This window comes from Leptonychotes weddellii, chromosome 7, assembly GCF_054177405.1.
Source record: "Leptonychotes weddellii isolate Sample4059 chromosome 7, ASM5417740v2, whole genome shotgun sequence".
Taxonomy (NCBI): Eukaryota; Metazoa; Chordata; class Mammalia; order Carnivora; family Phocidae; genus Leptonychotes; species Leptonychotes weddellii.
In genome coordinates, this window is record NC_138375.1 from 67,076,116 (window position 1) to 67,097,052 (window position 20,937).

General features: G+C 36.3%; 1 long non-coding RNA gene across 2 annotated transcripts in view; it reads right to left on the reverse strand.

Annotated features, from left to right (window-relative positions):
- The window catches only part of LOC115944620 (uncharacterized), a 1,151,228-nt gene that overhangs the window by 152,450 nt on the left and 977,841 nt on the right, over positions 1-20,937 (reverse strand). Inside the window, exons 9-10 of one of the 2 annotated variants that reach the window (XR_004079136.2) lie at positions 1,876-1,993; positions 947-1,359 (exon numbers count right to left, since the gene is read on the reverse strand). This is a non-coding gene — a long non-coding RNA (uncharacterized LOC115944620). Of the gene's footprint in view, positions 1-946; positions 1,360-1,875; positions 1,994-20,937 lie in introns of those variants that run through there. The other variant, XR_014147031.1, reaches the window with a different exon arrangement.

Below are 20,937 nucleotides of genomic sequence, written 5' to 3' on the forward strand. Positions count from 1 at the left end.
ATAAAGTGTTCGATGGCAAAAATTGTTTTATATTATAACTGCATATATACTTCCTGTGAGTCTATAATTATTTAAAAATTTAAAAAATTAAATCCCCATAGATAAATACACTTAAGTACTAGGGTCTTAGCCTACATATTTCTAAATAAGAGATCTATGGATTCTAACGCTCCATCATCGTTAAATGGCTGTAGAGAACATTATGCCATTTGGGGGAATCATTAGAATCCTCTGTAGTTTGTCTCCTGGCCATGCTGCTTTCATGTATTTATTTATTTACTCATTTGTTTCTGTAAAGAAGGTGTTTACAGGTAGTAATCTGGATGGGAAAGTAGGCTACAGAACTCCCCCTGAGGATGTATTTTCAAAGCAACCTTGGATTTTATGTCTTCAGTATGTTTATTTTGGGTAGTGGAAGTAGCTGATGGAGTTCATTAGGGAATTAAAGCCCACTCAAATTACTACTTGAGGCCACCATTGTTCATTCATTCAATAAATATGTCCTTAACGCTAACTGGGACCAGGGACTAAGATAGTCTTGACAACAGAGTAACAAAAGAGAAAGAGAAAGGCTATGACTTCAAGGAGACTTGGATATGTGGGGAAGAGAGAAAATTCAACAAGAAATTGCACTTTTCAATGAAAATAGATGGTACAGTATGATGGAATGAAAAATACAACATTGGTATGTAGATATAGGCATATTTTACATGTGCCATACCCTAGAGAATTGTGTACTACTGCATAATACTATCATGTCTTTTTCCAACTAAATCAAAATTATGAATCTCTAGAGTTGCGAAGTTACTTGAAGTCCAGAAGAATTACTGGGTAGTGTGCAAGAGAGAATTTTATATCATCTTAATGTTTAATAATCTGTGAACTTTCACCTAGAAATTGCTTATAGTTCCAGAGTACGTACCAATGACTGGCAAACATAACCGGATCCAGGAAAACACTTCTTTATTATCTTAACTATATACAGGAAAATATCTTGCAGTGGTTGCCAATATAAATGACGATAATAAAGTGTATCAAATTGTAAAATAATCTTATCATGAGAGTTAATTAGGTCATATCAATACATCTGTGTATAAAAAGTAATGACAATACAGCTGTACCTTTGTATGGCATTGTAATATGTATAGTTTTTTTACACATATAATTGCATAATTAATTTTCATAAAGTTTTATGACATAAGCAAGACAGGAAAGATAAAGAGTAGTTTACGTGGTAAATTAGATGGCTTTTCTTTTTTTCTTTTTTTCATCTTTCTATTTTTTTGTCCAAGTTTCTTATGGCTACTGAGCAGTCATCATAGTCCTTGAATCCCTGGCCCACATAGTGTGTCCACTGACCTAAATGGATAACATTATTTATTGGTTAAATTGGTATAATGGAATTATAGACTTAAAACTAAGGGTGACATTGAATCAGAATATTCATTGTAGGAGTTGGCTGAGGGAGCTGCTATTACATATTTGGTGTTTTAATAGGACAGTAAGTTGTACTGGATACAGATGAAGAAGAGGCAGAACCAGGGCTCAATTGCTTCATTAAAGTTCTTGCACTAAAGCACAGGCATACACCTGTTTTCAGATTTGAAGAGAAGGAATCCTCACTGGAAAAAGTAGCAGCTATTTCAAGAGGCTAGAGAACCCAGGCTCTAAGAAGCAGGAGGTGGGTGTTGTAATTCAAATTACATGCTAATTTTCATTGATCAGCCTATTTAAATGGTAATGAGGCATAGATAGTGCTTCTGGCCCAAGTGCTTGAAACTCCGCAGAGGCTACCTGTCAGCAAGAAAAAAATACTGCTGCTTGCAAGAAAAGCTGTGGTTGCTTCAGGGCCATGTGATTGTAAAAGGGAATTACCTTCCAGTCCTCTGGCCTGTGGGGAAGGAGATCCTATCAAGAATTTTCAGGACCGCAGGTACACCCAACTGCTACCATTCTTCTCCTGTCACCTTTCGCTTTCTGGGGCTATATTCTCCTGTAATGAGAAAGAAGAACAGATATAGCTATAATTGCCACTTGTGTGATGAAGATGGATGACCAACATCACACATTATCCTTAGCTGAGCACAGAGGAAGTCTGATTGCATTTCATTTCCTGCAAAATCTTAATGATACCATGTGGATATAAAGTATTGATTCAAGCAACAGAGCAAAATTAAAATGCAATTGTTTAGAGAATGAAATGCTGTTGAATAAAGGTTATGGTTCAATAGGGAAGGAAAGATATAAATACACTTAATAAATGGTAGCAAGTGATGCTTACCTTACAAAAATATACAAAGTGCCTAGGTACATCAGAGGAGGGAGTAATGCTTTAGGCTGGAGGACCAGGGAGCACTTAACCAAAGCAGCATTTAAAATAGGTGTCGAAAATTGCATAGAGGGGCGGCTGGGTGGCTCACAGTCAGTTAAGTGTCTGCCTTTGGCTCAGGTCCTGATCCCAGGACCCTGGGATTGAGCCCCGCATCTGGCTCCCTGCTCCGCGGCGAGCCTGCTTCTCCCTCTCCCTCTACCTGCTACTCCTCCTGCTTGTGCTCTCTCTCTCTCCATCAAATAAATAAAAATTTTTAAAAAATTGCATAGAATTTGGGCGCCTGGGTGTCTCAGTTGGTTAAGCGACTGCCTTCGGCTCAGGTCATGACCCCGGAGTCCCGGGATCGAGTCCCACATCGGGCTCCCTGCTCGGCAGGGAGTCTGCTGCTCCCTCTAACCCTACCCCCTCTTGCGCTCTCTCTCTCACTCTCTCTCTCTCAAATAAATAAATAAAATCTTTAAAAAAAAATTGCATAGAATTTGGGAGTTGAGAAACAGTGAAGTGAAGAGGAGTGGCAGGCACTTCATGTACAACATGGTCAGAATCAGTTGAGGAAAGAATCTCAGAAACTATTGCTTCAAGGAATAAATACTGCCAACTACCCAGCATGCCTCCGAAATGCTTGGGGGAGAAATTTAAAAAATTATTTCTCATCCAATAGCTGTTCATGTAACGTTAGAGTTAAGGATGAATGCAAAGATTGCAAAATTACATATGTCTATGTGTGTGTGCATGCATGTGCAAATTTTTAAATAAATTTTGCTTATAATTTCAGAATTTTGTTGTTGTTTGTATTCATTTCATGTCATTCCTTAGTATTCATGTTTGTTTCTTAGGAAAGAACTAAGTTTTTGGGTTTTTTTTTCTTTTTTACTTTCTTTAATGTTCACTATCAGGAAGTGTAGTAAGCATTTTACCTACATTTAGAAATTGCTTATAGTTCCAGAGTACGTACCAATGACTGGCAAACATAACTGGATCCAGGAAAACACTTCTTTATTATCTTAACTATATACAGGAAAATATCTTGCAGTGGTTGCCAATATAAATGATGATAATAAAGTGTATCAAATTGTAAAATAATCTTATCATGAGAGTTAATTAGGAGGTGTAGTAAGCATTACTACATTTAACACATGTAAAGCCCAGCAAGTAATCATATTAAACAATTTTTTTCCAAACCTGAGAAAACGCCAATTATCATCTTATCAATCACCTTTGAAAAAAAATATATATATCTGAGTGATTTTCTGGAAGATAATTTGGGGCCAACTTTATTGTTACATGTGATGGAGAGAAACTTCTGAAAGGATAGATTATAACCCAGACAGCTATCACACTTGTACCCAGCCTATAACCTCAAACTAGTTAAGGCAGCCAGATACTTTAGCCAGTCTAATTACTACCCTAATAATCATTAACAAGGTCTTCCCTTCCTGTACCTATGTTAACAATTTAGTTACTTTCCCCCCCTATAAAATGCTCTATCAAATGTAAATATTTGAAATGGCATTCTCAGAAGCACATTTCCCTAGGAAATTTATCCAACTTTGGACACATGCTCACACATATTCTGCCTAAGAAGTTGCTTTAACCCATTCAAAGAAACAATAGAAAGCAAAACCCACATATGTCTTTATTGTGGCTAGTTTTTCACAAAGATTTAAAAAAAAAGATATTTTCACTAAGCACCACGCAATCCCCTAGTGTCTTTTGGCTATTAATGTCAATCTTTATAATTTCTGTTTCATCATAACTACTCTAAAGTCTCCTCAATTCAAACAAACAAAGAAATACCCTCTCCCTGGAATGTAGCTGATGAGGCTCTCTATTATCTCACCTGACAGCTATCTGGCTCAGCAATTTTTTTTTTTTTTTTTAATGTGCATCCATTTAGCCCCTCTTGCTTCTTCCCATTTTCCTGTTTGACGATAACCTGGAGTCTTCACAATAATGGAGCGCCCAGGAACTGATTAACAAATAGGAACTCTTTCTCCTTGAATACTCATGTGATAAATAGTGTTAGTTCTCTAACATTTGTCTGCTTAGATCTTTCTGGTCCTTTGCCAAGAGGTACATAGTTAAAGTATAATTTTCAAAAGAGTAATATTGCAATTGTCATGTGAATATAAAATGAACAGGTGTCTAAGGTTTTATTAAACTCATTAATAAGAAAACAGGTAAGCAATTAAAAGAATTCAAAGAACATTTGAAAAACTGGGTATTTATGGGCAATTTAATAAAGGGGTGCTAACATATAATTGTTGGGTTATATAAAAAACCGCTTAATATCCTACGTTTGGGGTTGTCTCTTCTATCAAAAGAAATTATTTGTATCTCTTTCAGACAAAAATCTACATGTTAAACTCTACTCCTACACAGTTGAAAAATAGCCCAGTCGATATAAAATAAATCAAAAGTTTAAGCTCAGAACCACACTGAATGAACACCCAGTAACATCTTTTGCCTATTTCCAAGTTTCAGACAATATTTCTAACACAGTTCTTCCTATTTACAGACACACTCTATTCTTCTCATCCTTCTACTGAGTTAGGTGTTTTCTTTCTGCACCATGGAGTTGCTATGATGGTTAGCTTAGCTTTTTTAATCAGTTTCTCCTAGGAAACCAGAGTTGTGGGAATAGAGAATTGCCAAGATGAATAGTATGTCAGCATTATTTTAATCTCTTCCAATCCCAGGTTCTCTGCCTGTCAGGATTCAGGAAAAATAATGCACTCCTCAGCTTATTTCAGACTGACACTTAATATTTTGGTTTATATAAACTGACATTATTATAGGGCCACCTTTCCCCCCCTCTTGATGTGAGAAACATAGGTACTGTGTATCTGATTAATTATAACAATCTCATTTGTAAGAAATTCTATGTAATAAAAGCAAATTTTGGGTTAAAACTCCAACCTGAGAAGTTAGTTATATTAAATTTATTGTATTTTGGAGGACGAGAGAGGGGAGATGATGGAGGAGAGCAAATCTATGACTGGGGGAGGGAAACCAGCTAATCCTCTCTCACTAGGACCTTGCTCATTGTGATCCTATTTTGAGAGGATCCACTTTTTTACCCCATCTCTGCTGACTGAATTATTTATTGTCACTTCCTGAGTGCAGTCATGAAGCTCCATTTTTTCCCCTAATTTTGATTAGTTACAAAAAAGAATTAGAATTCAAGGGCACTCAGGGTTCCTGATAGATTATAATAATGTTAGCTAAGTTGTTGCAATAGATCTCTCCAGAGACATGGTCCAGCCATTTCTGACCCTCAGAGCTGAGTTATTTTACTTCCTATTAAATGACATAAGTGTATTTTCATTAGCAATCATACGCACTCACTGAATCCTTATAAGAACTTTTTAAAGTGTTTCCTATTATTATCTACTTTCTAAAGAGATAGAAACTGAAGGTCAAGGAAGTTAAGTAGATTGTCCAATATCACTATCTATGGTAGAATTAGATTCAAATTTGTGTTTGTCTGCAAAGAATGGATAGAAAAGAAATTTTGTGTTCTGTTAATATTCCATTGCCTTATATCCTAAATGGTTTTAAATATTTTAAATAGTATATAAAATGGATTATAAAGCAAGGTAACAATTCCTGCTTAAGAAAGATGAGATCTATAAAAGGGACAAAATCATAGCTACAAATTTTATTTCCTAAGCTACTAAATATGATGGTAATATATCTGCCAATTTTAAAACTATAGAAAAACAAAATGCATATAATAAATGTATAAATACTCAAGATGACCTGATTTTATTTTTTGGCCTGAAAGGTAACTTCCAATTTTAATTTTTCATATCTATCAGTAATTTGGCAACATTTTGTACCATAGTGCATATGTCTTTCATTAAAAATTATACCTGAATTATACACAAGATAAGACCAGTTTAGTAAATTTAAAAGGATAAATGCTTTATCCTCTTTCCTTTCAAGGAACAAATCTTTGAGTTTATTCGATATTTATTTGATAACTTGTTAACTATTTCTTGATATCAACGATATTTTGTTCTTGTTGATACAATGGGTTTGGTTTTTACTTACCTTCTCCAGTTCTGAAAACTGCTTTAAAGTTTATGATAAATATTAATGATACGATATTCATGTAAACACCATTACATACAGGCAAGAATACAGGCCTACGGGGTCCAGGTACTTTCCAGTTATAGAATAGTGAGATATCCTTAGCCCATATCGTCTCTGAAGAAAATAAGGTACTGGATTAGATGATCTTGCAACTTTCCTCTAGTTCTAAAATATAATGCTAAACATTTATAACTCATTCACATATTGGGTATAATCCACAGGAAGTGACATTTAACATTTTTGGCCCGTAGTACATGGTTGCCAGTATTTGAGTAACCTATGATAAAAAGAATAGTTTTATTCTTATTCTTTTCTTCTTAACCTCAGCTCTACATGCATTATACTACATTATTATTATTATTATTTTATAACATCATTATATGAAAAAATTTTTGTTGCTTATGTAAATAGACATTCAACTGAATATATAATATTTTAAAAGCTATCAACAGTTTATGTTACTGTCACAGAAAAAATAGGGAGATTAAAAGAATGCACAAGAGAGTATTCTCAGTCTAAACCTTGGAGGTAGAGAAAATTTTGTGTGTGCAGATATGTATGTCAACATGTATGCATGCTACCTCTTTCTTATACATGCCACTAATATTGTACTTATTTTTTATGGTGTGAAACAAGAAAAAAATTCCTACCCCAGAAAAATTCCAGAGAACAAAAATTTAAGCCATTTGGATATTTTACCAGAATTTTTCTTGACCGTATTTAAAAATGTGGACCTGAAATTATTCAATGTTAGTTCATTTTACAACTATAGAGATTAATACCCTCTTGTGTGTGTGTGTGTGTGTGTCTATGTTTGTGTGTATGTGTATGTTTTTTAGTTGTTTTCTGCTGTGTTTCAGAATGGAGTTAACCAGGAATAGTTTTGTAGTAATAAAGGACCATATTTTTGTGGATTGCTAATTCCTTGCCTCTTTTTCTCATTGCCACCCAACACAATTTATTTTCTGTTGACAAGCTTAGGATACTCTCTGAGGAAAAGAATCTGAATAATCCAAAGCAGAGGGCAATTTCACTTCAAAGTGTTCAGAAAATGATAGAATGTGAGATCCCAATCGGAACTTCTGCATATACAATGTGTAAAATGGCTGCTTTGGGAATCACTGGTGATACTCACTCTACTTTTTTGGAATTTTATGTTGTAATATTTTCAAACTTACTTTTCAGCAAAAAGCTGAAGAGCATTACTTATGTGGGATCCAATCATGGGCCATGTACATTAATTCTAACTATTCCTCTTAAGATGAAGATCGAATAAATTTACAGTGTCATAAAAAACTTTATTTTCGGGCGCCTGGGTGGCTCAGTTGGTTGGGCAACTGCCTTCGGCTCAGGTCATGATCCTAGAGTCCCAGGATCGAGTCCCACATCGGGCTCCCTGCTCAGCGGGGGGTCTGCTTCTCCCTCTGACTCTCTTCCCTCTCATGCTCTCTGTGTCTCATTCTCTCTCTCAAATAAATAAATAAAATCTTAAAAAAAAAAAAAAAAAAAAAAACTTTATTTTCACCTATAATATTAGTTATTGGTTCATATAATATAAAGTGACTCTCAAAACAGATTGTAAAAACCATTATCTAAATGGCAAAATGGTACTTATATTTTAATAGTTTATTTTGAAAGAAATTTCTCATATAAAAAGTTGTATGATGACATAAGAATACATGATGATGTAATTCAAATATGCCTTTAGACAGATCCCCCTTAAACATATGAAATGGTTGAAGAAAGTTCCACTTTATTTTTATTTTTCACTACATAACACAGACATTATACAGTTTCTGGTTTAACTGAAATACTGTTTTTATTAGGAATGGATAATTTACCAGATACAAGAGTGTCCCCCCAAATGTAATTATGTGAGTTTTAAACCATGGTTACAAAGTCTTTGATGCTCTTCCTATAGATTATTCCCTCACTTTGAATCTGGGTGAGCTAGTGACTGTAACAACCAATAGATTACAATGAAAGAATGCCATGAGAATTTCAATATCACACTTCAAAAGGCCATGCAATTTCTCATTTGTTTGCTAAAATACTTGCCCTTGGTACCTAGAGTCACCATCTAAGAAATCTGACTTTTTAAGACAACTGTGCTGTAGAAGTCTACCACAGGCACTCAAGTCAACAGCACCAGCTGAGACAAGCCTTCCAGCCAAATCCCTGCCAACATACCAGACATGTGAGTGAGGCCACCTTCTACCCTCGGGACTAGACTATCTGCCAGCTGAATACCACCAAGTGACTTCTGTTGACACCACATAGAATAGAAAACTCACTCATCGAAGTCCAGCCAGAATTCGTGTCTCATAAATAAGGGAGCTATATTAGGAAGATCATTGTTTTAAATCATTATCTTCGGAAGTAATTTGTTATATAGGAATAAATAATTGGGACACATGTCAAACATGGTTTCAGATGATTTCATATTCTGTCTCCTCAGTCAAATACCAAGAATGCACATTCTCTAAAAAAGGATCACATGAAAATCCAAAAATATTAATAATTAATCAATTAACAATAAGCTATAAAAACTACGACACTATTTGCTACTATTTATTGTGGGTTTTTGCCAAGCATGGGGCTATACATTATACATGAATAACTGACATGGGAGTCAAAATATCTAGGCTATATGTATCACACACATTAACAAAATCCAGATATCATATCAAATAGAGAAAGTCAAGGGCTAGCTGATACAAAATACGATATTTGCAAGAGTACTCAAAGTGCAAGATAGAAGTCCTGATTTGTCTAGGGATTTCAGCAATGATTAATGAAGACATGCAGTTTATATAATACAATCATGTTATCAACTATGAAGGCCCATTGTGAAATATTCTTTAAGATTAAATAACCACAGAACTGATATTGTTGAAAGCTGTGTTTGAATATAAAATATTACTCTATAGAAAAATGTTTTTTCACCATTACAAGGAGAAATATAGAAGCATAAAAACCTTTTAGGAATCAGTATGTAAAGCATTTTTTTCCAAGAAATATGTAAATAGGTTCCTACAAAAGGTTTTCTGTGCACTTTGGAGTTTATATGGGAAAACCAGTATCATTTGGATTAAAAATATTTCACTAACTGACTTAAAGCTAAGGCAGAACATTTTGTGCTAAGTAAATAAAGGAAATTACTTAAGCTTCGATCACTTATGCTGCGTTTAAACTTCTTATACATGAGTGAAATATACCACCTGTACTGGTACTAAATATTGTGTTCTTTTTTTTTTTTTACTTTTTTATTGTTATGTTAATCACCATACATTACATCATTAGTTTTTGATGTAGTGTTCCACGATTCATTGTTTGTGCATAACACCCAGTGCTCCATGCAGAACGTGCCCTCTTTAATACCCATCACCAGGCTAACCCATCCCCCCACCCCCTTCCCTCTAGAACCCTCAGTTTGTTTCTCAGAGTCCATCGTCTTTCATGGTTCGTCTCCCCCTCCAATTACCCCCCCTTCATTCTTCCCCTCCTACTATCTTCTTTTATTTTTTTTCCTTAACATATATTGCATTATTTGTTTCAGAGGTACAGATCTGTGATTCAACAGTCTTGCACAATTCACAGCGCTCAGCATAGCACATACCCTCCCCAGTGTCTGTCACCCAGCCACCCCATCCCTCCCACCCCACCCCCCACTCCAGCAACCCTCAGTTTGTTTCCTGAGATTAAGATGTATTCTTTCTTTATTTCAAAAGTTCAACTACTATACTAGGCACCAGAAAATTAAAGATAAATGCAACCTTCAAGGATTTTATAGACTGGTTAGAAAGATGGGAATTTTAAAATTATTATAAAATAATAAGTGCATTAAAGCAATACACAGGTTGCAGAGGGTAGCAGACGATTAAATTTGCCTGGGGTGGGCAAAAAAGGTGATTATGGATAATACACTTATTAGTTTTCTATTGCTGCTGTAACAAATTATCACAAACTTAGTGATTTAAAATAATACAAAGTTATAGGTCAAAAGTCTGGTTGGCCTGGCTGGTTTCACTGCTCCTGGTTTAATAAGGCTGAAATCAAGGTGACAAATGACTGGGCTCTCATCAGGAGTCTCTTGGAAGAACTCGCTTTTGTTTCAGAATGTTAGCAGAATCCAGTTCTCTGAAGTTGTACAACTGAAGCCCCTGCTTCTCATAGAGGCCTCTCTCTGGTTCTTGCACAGAACATTGTCTGCTCATGTGATTAGATTGGTTCCACCCAGATAATCTAGGACCATCTCTTTATTTTAAAGTTCATAACCTTAATTACATCTGAAAATTCCTTTGCCATGTAACACAACATGGTCAGTAGATACAGAGATTAAAGTATGAACATCTTTGAGAGTCCATTCTGCTTTGCACAGTTCATAAACTTATTTATTTATTTAGAATGAAAGATCAGATTAGATCTAGAAGCAGAAAATCAGGATATCTACTTTGAGAGTGAACTATGTAAACAGATATAAAGACCTAAAAAAATAATCCATGATAATAATATTAGAAACTAATCTGGAAAAAAGCTGTATTCAGGCAGGCAGAAAAATGTGATACACTTTTTTATGTGAAAAGAAATGAGAGTATCACTAATACATATTGATCATGTTAGCTTGAGCCTAACATAGCTTCAACTCGGTGGAGTGGTCTCACATACATGTTCCTTTCATAACCTGCTAATGAAAAGAAACAAACAATAACAAAGACAAACCAATGCCAACAAAAAGTATTCTGCCTAATTCTCCAATTATTCCCCAGTGCTTGCACTATGCAGAAAATAGCACAGATCTGTAATGCAGGAAGAACAGCAACTCCTGGGAGGAAAGACTTTGAAGTCAGTAACTCATTGAGATTTCAGATGTTAACGTTAAAGTGGCAATTATTCATAAAAGTTGGTGGGTCCTGGGGAATTCTGGTGAAATATGCATGCTCAGATTTCTGTTCTCAACTCACTCCTTCCTCCCTACCTGGGAATATTAAGGGATATGTAAGCTTATACAAAAGTACAGATTGTATATGTGTATGCATACAGTGAGATGGGAGGGATAGATAGTCACAATCATGGTTATGGGTGTAGGTACAGAAAAAGACTGGTTTGTCATCAGAGAAGAACTTTGAAACTGCCTACTCAGGAAATAGTATCTATCAAGTCTTACCAAGTGAATGCCTAAAGAAAAAAGTACAGGCTTCCATTTATGAAATGAGTACGTCCTGGGAATAAAAGGTATAGCACAGGAAATATAGTCAATGGTATTGTAATAGCATTACATGGTGACAGATGGTGATTACACTTGTGATGAGCATACATACAGAGAGGTTGAACCAGTATTTTGAATACCTGAAACTAATGTAACACTGTGTGTCAACTATACTTAAATTTAAAAAAATAAAGAAAATGCTAAAAAAATTTACTTGATATATTTAAAAGTGTACTTATTAAAGCACTAGTCCAGAAAGACTATGACTCTCTAGAGGGTAAATTTTGGATAACATCTCAGTTTCATGCCTATTGGAAGAAATATTAGTTCAGGTTTAGCAGATGCCAAAACAAATACAGAAGTATAAGAGATTTATTGGAAGAAATGCCTATGAGAGGAAAGAAGGAGGAAGCTGGAGGAGGCAGGAAGACCTGTCAGAACATGACAAACATATGACCACTGTGATAAAGGAAAGGAAGAGTTTAGGAAGGAAGGATCTCAGATTGTAGCATGACTTTAAGAAAGTTTTGGCCAGATTGATGGGGAGTCCTTGAGCCAACATCACCTGTCAGGGGAGCCCTGAATTTTGCAGAAGTTGGTCTTCCTTAGTAGAGTCCAGTGTTCAGTCATTGGCTGGGAGCAACCAGTAAAAAGTATGGCCTCAGCATGAATGTGGGATGATGGATTCAGAATCCCAGACCTTTAGCTGTCCATCACTTATGTTCACGATAGCTGGTATCTTAATAGAATATTTTTACGTCTGCCAAAGTCCACCACTTGTACTATAGTTTTCTACTTGTGAATTCAGATTGAGGGAGCACATCTTCCTTGGTTTCCATGGGCTCACTTATTGAGAGGGAAATAGGGAAGGTTATGGAGTGTTCTATAGTCCCTTGTCAAGGTGACACCTAATGGTGAAAATTGCAGTGGTCTCGAGACCAACTGCAGCAATAGGCTCTTTCCTCCTATGAGCCTTCCTAAAAGCTGGAAGCTGTCCATATCATCTCATATATGGTCCAGGGCAGCATTCCAAGGTATGGAATGCATTGCCCCAGATCCCAATGAGGCCTGCCAGGTACTGTGCTTCCTTCTTTATAGTAAAGGATGCCAGATGCCTCAATCTTCCCTTTACTTTGGGGTGGTTCCTGACATACTCCTGAATACTGGGCTCTGGAAAATTCATCGAGTACCTTACTCCTAAATCTTTGTAGAGTTTACTTCCCATCATATGTATCACATGTATCTTACCAAGGCTGCCAGTGAACTATTCTCCTCTTGCTCATGCTGTACAATCAGCATGATGTCACTGATACGATGAATCAGAGTCATCCCATGGGATTCCCAAGCAGTTCAGTTCAGACTGTATTACAAGAGAGGCTATAACAGAGGAGAGAGAGCATTCAAATATTCCTGAAGCAAAACCTTAAATGAATACTCTTTACTTTCATACAGTATGAACACGAACTGTTTATTACCCTTTTTTATTATCAGGATAGAAGTGTACCCATTCTCCAAATCGATGTACCTGAGACCTTATTAATCTATCCTAGCAATGAAGCTTCATCCAGCAAGGCAGCCATAACTAGAGCTGTTACTTGGTTAAGTCTGTAGTAGTCTACAGTCATTCTCCAAATCTATCTGGGTTTCTATAGGGGCAGACTAGTGAATTAAATAGAGACAAAACAAGGACCACTTCTACAATCGTTAGATTTTTAATGGCAGTAATAATCTTTAACATACCTCTGAGAAAGTGATGTTGTTTATTGTTTTCTATCTTACCTGGCAGGATGATGGCATCTTAAGAAGTTGCAACTTGGTTCTAGCTCTTGACCCACAATCTAAGAACCCAATGCAGTATTACTTGAACTGCCAAGTAAAGTCTAATTTTACATTCAGGGACTGAGAAAACAACCATTGGGTAGATCCATGGACAGAATGGTCCCATCATGAGTTAAACTTTAACCATGACATTTAATCATCCCTCCCATTATTTCCTGCTATGCCTAAGCTTCCACTCTCACAGAGGCACAATGGTAATGCTTTGGGTCCTCAGTTATTAATATCAGCTCATACCTAGACTCTGTGCCCAATTGTCTTCAAATGTATGGGCATTCCCCTCTCTTCAGTGTACAGTGATATGATGGGGAATCACCACAGCCTATAATGTTCTGTCATGCTACATGCAGGGAACTGATCACCTCATTAGTTAGCATCTTCCAAACCTAAAAATTGCCACAGGTCTGGACAATGAGCTTTTTATTCAGGTGACCTCTCCTAACCCCTATGTCCCCATTCTTATTTTTTGGGGAAAAGGGTTATAGATGTCAACCAGCACATTTGTTGCCTACTCATCTATTTTGTACTAGGGGCTCACTGCTCTTTTAATCATCTCCACAATTCCCTGTGGGTGAAGCTTCCTTGGTTGCTGATTTGACCTTGACAGTCATTATAGTATTAATTTCCCCTATCTTCTGGTTTTCAAGCACTGACACCTAGCTTCTATTATTTGGGTGTAGCATCACCCCATACGTATTATAAAGCACAGCTCTGAGACAACTTTTCCTATACCATCAGCCCTTGTCTATAGATGAGAGCCACCACCAAAGTTCTTAGTGGTCTTGTGCTCCTCTCATCAACACATACTTATGGCTTTGATGAATAGTGTGATCTCTGGGTCTTCCTACGAAACATAACTATATAATACATCTTCCTACCTCACATAACATATCCATTCCAACATGCCCATGGCCTCAGCCTCTTTATTCCCTTCTCTACTTACTTCTAAGGAAACTCAGGCATTCCATTTTACTTAATATTTTAGCCATCACGTTTCTGGGTTTCTAAAAGCAACCCTAGCATTTGGCCATTGCCTAGGGTCCTTACCAAGATGTTAAAAACTCAAGTTTGGTTCAGACTCCCCTATCAATGAATTCTTGCTTTTCTGGTCTTGCATTCTAACCTTCTGATTAAGTACTCTCAAAATCCAAGCACAGTGGTACACCCTAGCTTGTACATATACATCCTCCTAATTTTTACATTTCCTTAGTATATTATACCTTTCTTTCCTTAGTAGGCTCAGTAGGTCCTTACCTAGATTATGGTAGGATCTAATCTAGTTATCAGCCTAGTAGCCTGGAGAAGTGGGGGTGCCTCCCACTTGTTGCCCCGTGGGAAAGAAGACTGTGCAGTATCTTAGAACAGAGTGGAAGAGCTAGATCTTACTGGGCAAGAATGGGTTCTGCCAATTCAGGGGCATTTGTAGAGTGATCATCTATATGGACATCCTTCCAGATATCCCCAACCCATGTTTCTGGGCCCCAGAAAAAGTCTTTGATCTTAGGACGATAGATTGACCTAGAAGGAATTTTAAGATGTCTTGGGAGTTTTACAACTATAATTATCAAATCTTCAATTTGCTGCTATCTGTTCTTCTACTCTAGGAGATAAGGGTCTCCTTTTAAGTTACCAAAGATACCCTCTGAAGCTCATATTTAGCCACTAATTGCTCGTTTACATCCCTCAGTTTCTCATTATCCCTCTGCAGGGCATCAATATAATGTAGAAGCCTATTGCCTTTTCATCATTGATGCTTCCCCTTATCCTATTTTTTTAAATGCCTGAATCATTGCACTTAAAAAGGCACTTCCTTCCACAGGGACATAGTTCCAGTGGTGAAATCATTAGCAATTATCCTACTCTCTTGTAACAGAGATTCTCCATATCTCACCTACCACTTAGGATGCATTTTTTTCACTTGTGAGGCAGTGATTGATCCTGTCTCCAATACCTATCTTGCCACGTGTGATTATTTTTTTCCCCCTTTGGACCACTCTCAGTAAAATTTATCTTCGTTCAGATCCTCAGAGAAAAAATGCTAAGATGGAATTATTTGTGCAAGACATTTATCAGGGAAACACATGTAAGGGAAAAAGGGAAGGAGTCAGAGAAGTCATGATGAAGGTCTGACTCCTGGGAGGGAGAGTAGGAGAGAAGTAGCACTGGGTAGGAACAGTCTCAGACTGCAGCATACCTCTAAGGAAGATCTGGTCACACCAACAGAAAGTCCACGAACCGGGTTCATAGAAATCCCAGATTTTGCAGGAATAAATCAACCTTCATACCCATGCCAAGAGCAGCCCATGAGAAGAATGGCCTTATAATAAGCATTGCAGTAAAAACAGCAGAGCCGCTCGTCAGTGTTTCCTGTGGCAGGAGATCTCTATGGTGTATTATCACAGCTGCCATAGAAAGTATGAAAATTTATGCTGTGTTTTCAGAAGCTGTATTAGATGAAATGTAGGATGGGAAACTGTTAAAGAGAAAGGCCAATATTTGCAATGCACGGACGTGTGAAACTGGGTATTGACTTAGAAAGTAGAAGTACAGCAAGTATTATTGGAAAGTACTTTCAGTGGGGGTGCAAAGTAGAGGAGAATAAGCCAGAGGCTTAGCTAGAGGCCAAATCATCACAGAGAATGGGAATACAATATGAAATAAGCCCTTGAGCAAAACCTGTACCCAAAACTTGCTTCTGGAGCAAAATCTTTGTGCAAGTTGTCTTGTCACATTCATCAAGAAATTATCTTTAACTAAACTGTCATAGGTGCTTAAATCATCAGGCTTCCAACATTTGTATACCTTTAAACTGAGCAGACTTATCTAGCTGAGACAGTTGGAAAAACTGAAATTTAGTCCACACCCTGCTGCCCATGGCACTGGGTTATATTAATCTGGAAGGAGGGGTGCACAAAAGTACCATCCATTTACCAAAGCACTATGCTTGCTCAGAGAGTGATGTTTTTTCCTCACTGGAAGCAAAACATTAGGCTAATTATGGATTATTGTATCACTTACTAAAGTTATTTCCATAGAAAATTAACATGTTTAGAATTCTTTATTTCTTTTTTTTTTTTTAAGATTTTATTTATTTGTTTGACAGAGAGAGACACAGCGAGAGAGGGAACACAAGCAGGGGGAATGAGAGAAGGAGAAGCAGGCTTCCCGCCGAGCAGGGAGCCTGATGCAGGGCTCGATCCCAGGACCCTGAGATCATGACCTGAGCCGAAGGCAGATGCCACCAACTGAGCCACCCAGGCGCCCCTATTTTTTATCTTAATTCTGAGACTTTCAAATATTTAAATTTGAGTCATGTTCATGTAATATATAGATAATTGACCATCAGAATGACTTCAGATAGATTCCCATAGGATATAAGAGTTTTTGAGTAAAAAAAAAATAATGGGGGGGGAGTATATCATCTAGTGCTACCAGTTTAGCTGTCAAATCAATGCTCCTGGGATTTGGCTCACCGAAGATAAGTCACAGTGATGTATAATTTAGTTTTTTCAATGTCAAAATAAGATTTTCAAGACTTCCTGATGCTAATACATTTATACAGAGTACTTTTTTCCACCTTTACAAAGATAACTGTTACTACAATATTTCTCAATATACTTTTTTAGCAATATTCAGTGGATTTGCTAAGATGGCACATGGTACTAATTACAAAGTCAAGCAATTTTTTTGTCTTCTATACTAGCATCATCACTTTAAAATAAATGCAAACTTCTCTTTTCACCACTGATACTTGCTCAGGACTGTTAGAAAAAGATTGATTATAAAATATCACACGGCATTATAATTTTTAATTTCTAACAGTTTACCCACCAAGCTAGATATAAATATTATGCGTCAAATAGTCTAGTCTCCTTTTCCCTGGTTCTCTTCTCTGTGGGAAGGTTATGTATCCCCACCCTGCTGAAGTCAATCTTGGCTATCAGGCTTGTTGTGTGCCGGTTCCAAGCAGAATATTTTTAAATGCCAGATTTTGGTTTGAAATATCTCTGTCCTGTGAAACATTGATTGGCAATATTCCAGGTGTAAACTGCTTCATTAGACTGAGTCCCAGAGTACAAATGTTGTGAAACAGGTTCTCAATTAGCATATGGCATGAGGAAAGAATATGTAGAGAGAGGATTTATCTCACACTCAAATTCAAATACCTTTTTAAAAATTACCTATTTTCAGCACGGGTATAATCACCAAACAAAATGTCCTAATTTTTTTTGTGAAAAATGACCAAAAAGTGATGGTTAAGATTCCATTTTGATGGAACTGGACCAAAACCAATGAAAGTATATCTTGACTATAATGGATTTTACCTCAACATAACGGGAAGTGCTTCTAAATCCAATTCACACTTCAGGCTCTAAAATAATAGTTCTGTTGCAGTTATTTGCAACACATGGGTAGCTGACAAGTATTGGTTTTGACAAAGGATTTACATTTACTCCAGCAGCATTTAAAGAATTTGAGAGCACAAAACCTATCAGAACTGTCACAGTTACACCTTATCACCTTCCAGCAAAATGCTTGTCCGAAAAGATGGTGCTGACCACTAAGGATACCCTGAAGATGATGGTTGGAGAAGACTGCTAACAAGGTTTCTTGTTGCTGAACATGTTCTCTCATATTCAAAAGCATGAGTGGATTATACTGACTAATGAATGTGTTGATGTCTCAAAAAGTGTCAGAATGACCTTCACCGGACTTAAGGGAAAAAGAGTGTTTATTTGTATATTGATTTTTCTCTATCAACATTGTTGGTTCGTATTTCTTTGGTCTTGAGAAGAAATCCTAGAGTGAAAGCAAGGAGGTTCAGAAACACTAAATTAATAATCATGGTCCAGAGTGTTAATAGGCTGGAGTTGCCTTGCCATGTTGCTTACCCCAACAGTTCTAGGCACAGAAATAAAAATACTCATATATAGAGTAGAAGGTAAACTGCATAAGCAACATTTCCCCGTAGGGAAAGGAATTTGTAAAATCATTCTCATTGTGAGGGCCTAGAATATTTGTTGGCAAAGTAAATGTTTAACAAGTGGTTTCAAATAAGGAAAATGAATTAATATTTTGGAGGAATAATTTTACTTCTTTCTTGAGATGGACATCCTTTTCCACTGCATGCAGGCTATTAAGTAATGAGAAAGACACTCCTTCAAGCAAGAAAGGCCTACAGACCAAACTGGCAATCACTGGAAGTACTGTTATGAAAATAGATTGCTTCTGGTTAAGATGAATTATAAGTCTGAGAGCTCTACACTATGGAGTCTGGCTAGAAGTCAACTGTAAGTGTGAGGTAAAGATGGTATATTAGGGCACAAGCTAAGTTGCTATATAAAAGGACACCTAAATAGAATGGCTTAAATAAAATAGAAGTTTATTTCCCTCTCAGAACAAGAAAAAATAAAGAAAATAGAAACCTTTGCATTTCAGTCATAAAGATTATTTTAGCCCTGTTTAATTTTTCCTTCAACAGAAAGTCCATTAGCAGTTTCTTCTTCAATACCATCCATCTTCTGATTATTCATATTACCTTCTGCATACTCTTTAGTACCAGAAATTGAAGAGGGCAGTAACATTTCCCAGGCCACTGTAATTGTCAAAGTATAATCAGCTGTATTTTCTCACCTAAATATTTGAAACAAAGAGGAAGTCACCCAAGTGAATTTATCTATTAATTAAAATATTCCTGAAAGTGTATTTGTGTGATCCTTTCTGAGAGTCACTGTGGTTCCGTATTGGTGATTTGGATCTCTCAGTTTCCTTTAATTGCATGTGATATTTTAATAAAAGGAAACTAGCTTAGTATTGAAAGCAAAATATTACCTTTCATTAGATCCTTGCTTTTCCTTGTATGTGTTTTTAAAAATTCATTTATATATTCATTTTTCTTCTATCACTACTTAAAATATGGACTGTACTCACCCTTACTATATGGAAGGGGGAGAGCTTAGAATTAGTGGCCTTTGGATGCATTTTTAAATGACCTCTGTCTTTTTTAATACTTAACTCTCACATGAGATCTTTCTATAAATGAATGACAAGTTAAGTTTACCAATTTAGTCGTAAATTCAGACAAAGTAATTCTTCCATAAATTTCATTATGCTGTGGCACCAAACCAATAAATATAGCCCATATAAGATGTTTTAAGTCACTTTCTAAAAACTAGACTTTTCAACTCTATGGCTTTAAAATTGATGGCCTCAATTCTCCACTTGCCTTGTAACCCTGATGGAGCTGATACAAGCATGATGTTCCTTGAAAGTAGAAGTGCTATGCTTAAATTAAGCCCCGTGATGGTGCAGAACAAGTCATATATTTAGGTGAAACTGTTTCTCGGGTGAATAAGATATCTTGACATGTCAATGGAATATGAAACTCAATTTCACAAGATTTTTCTAGTGCCAAAAGAGATTTAAGTAGAGTTATTATTTTTAGTCTTAACAGAAAGGATAAGTCTTCCTCTATAGACCTCTACATTCCTTGCCTCTAAAATTTAATTTTATCAATTCCTTATAAAGGCTATCATTCTTTAAGCCTTCATGAAACCAAAATTACATTTCATCGTTGGTCCATTTTCTGTTTTCACTTTTAGAAACTTCCTCTCATTTCCAATTATTCCATTGTTCTTCCCTCCACCCCACTTAAGAATCTCTGTACAAACCAGACAGTTTTCACAGAGCTGTTTCATTAGAACAGGGGCTTAAAACTTTCTTTAAACTCTAAACTATAAAATCAAATAGGGAAAAATACGGGCTTAAAACTTCCTTTAAACTATATTAAGAGAGATAATAAATAATTATACAATCAGTGAAATATATAAGACAATTTTCCCCCAAAGCAGCATCAAAATCCAAAAGGGTTCTAAAAGCTGAGAGAGAGAGAGAGAGAGAGAGAGAGAGAGAAAAGCAACCAAAAAGCAGCTAAAAATAGTACTAAGTTGGAAAGCTAAGAGTTATTCAGAAATAAGAATTTAAAATGAATTATTTTTATTGTAATTATTATGGAATCATTGTTTTATTCTAGAATCATTATTTATTTCCTAAATGTGTTTTCACGAGGTATCAGATGGTATTTCAAATTTTTTTTTAAATTTTATTATGTTATGTTAGTCACCATACACCATTGGTTTTTGATGTGGTGATCCATGATCCATTGTTTTCGTATAACACCCAGTGCTCCATGCAGTACGTGCCCTCCTTAACACCCATCACCGAGCTAACCAATCCCTCCTCCCCCCTCCCCTCTAAAATGCTGCTTGTTTCTCAGAGTCCATAGTCTCTCATGGTTCATCTCTCCCTCCAGTCCCCCCCCACATTTTTCCCTTCCTTCTCCTAATGTCCTCCATGCTATTCCTTATGTTCCACAAAAAAGTGAAACCATATAATTGACTTTCTCTGCTTGACTTATTTCACTTAGCATAATCTCCTCCAGTCCCATCCATGTGGATGTAAA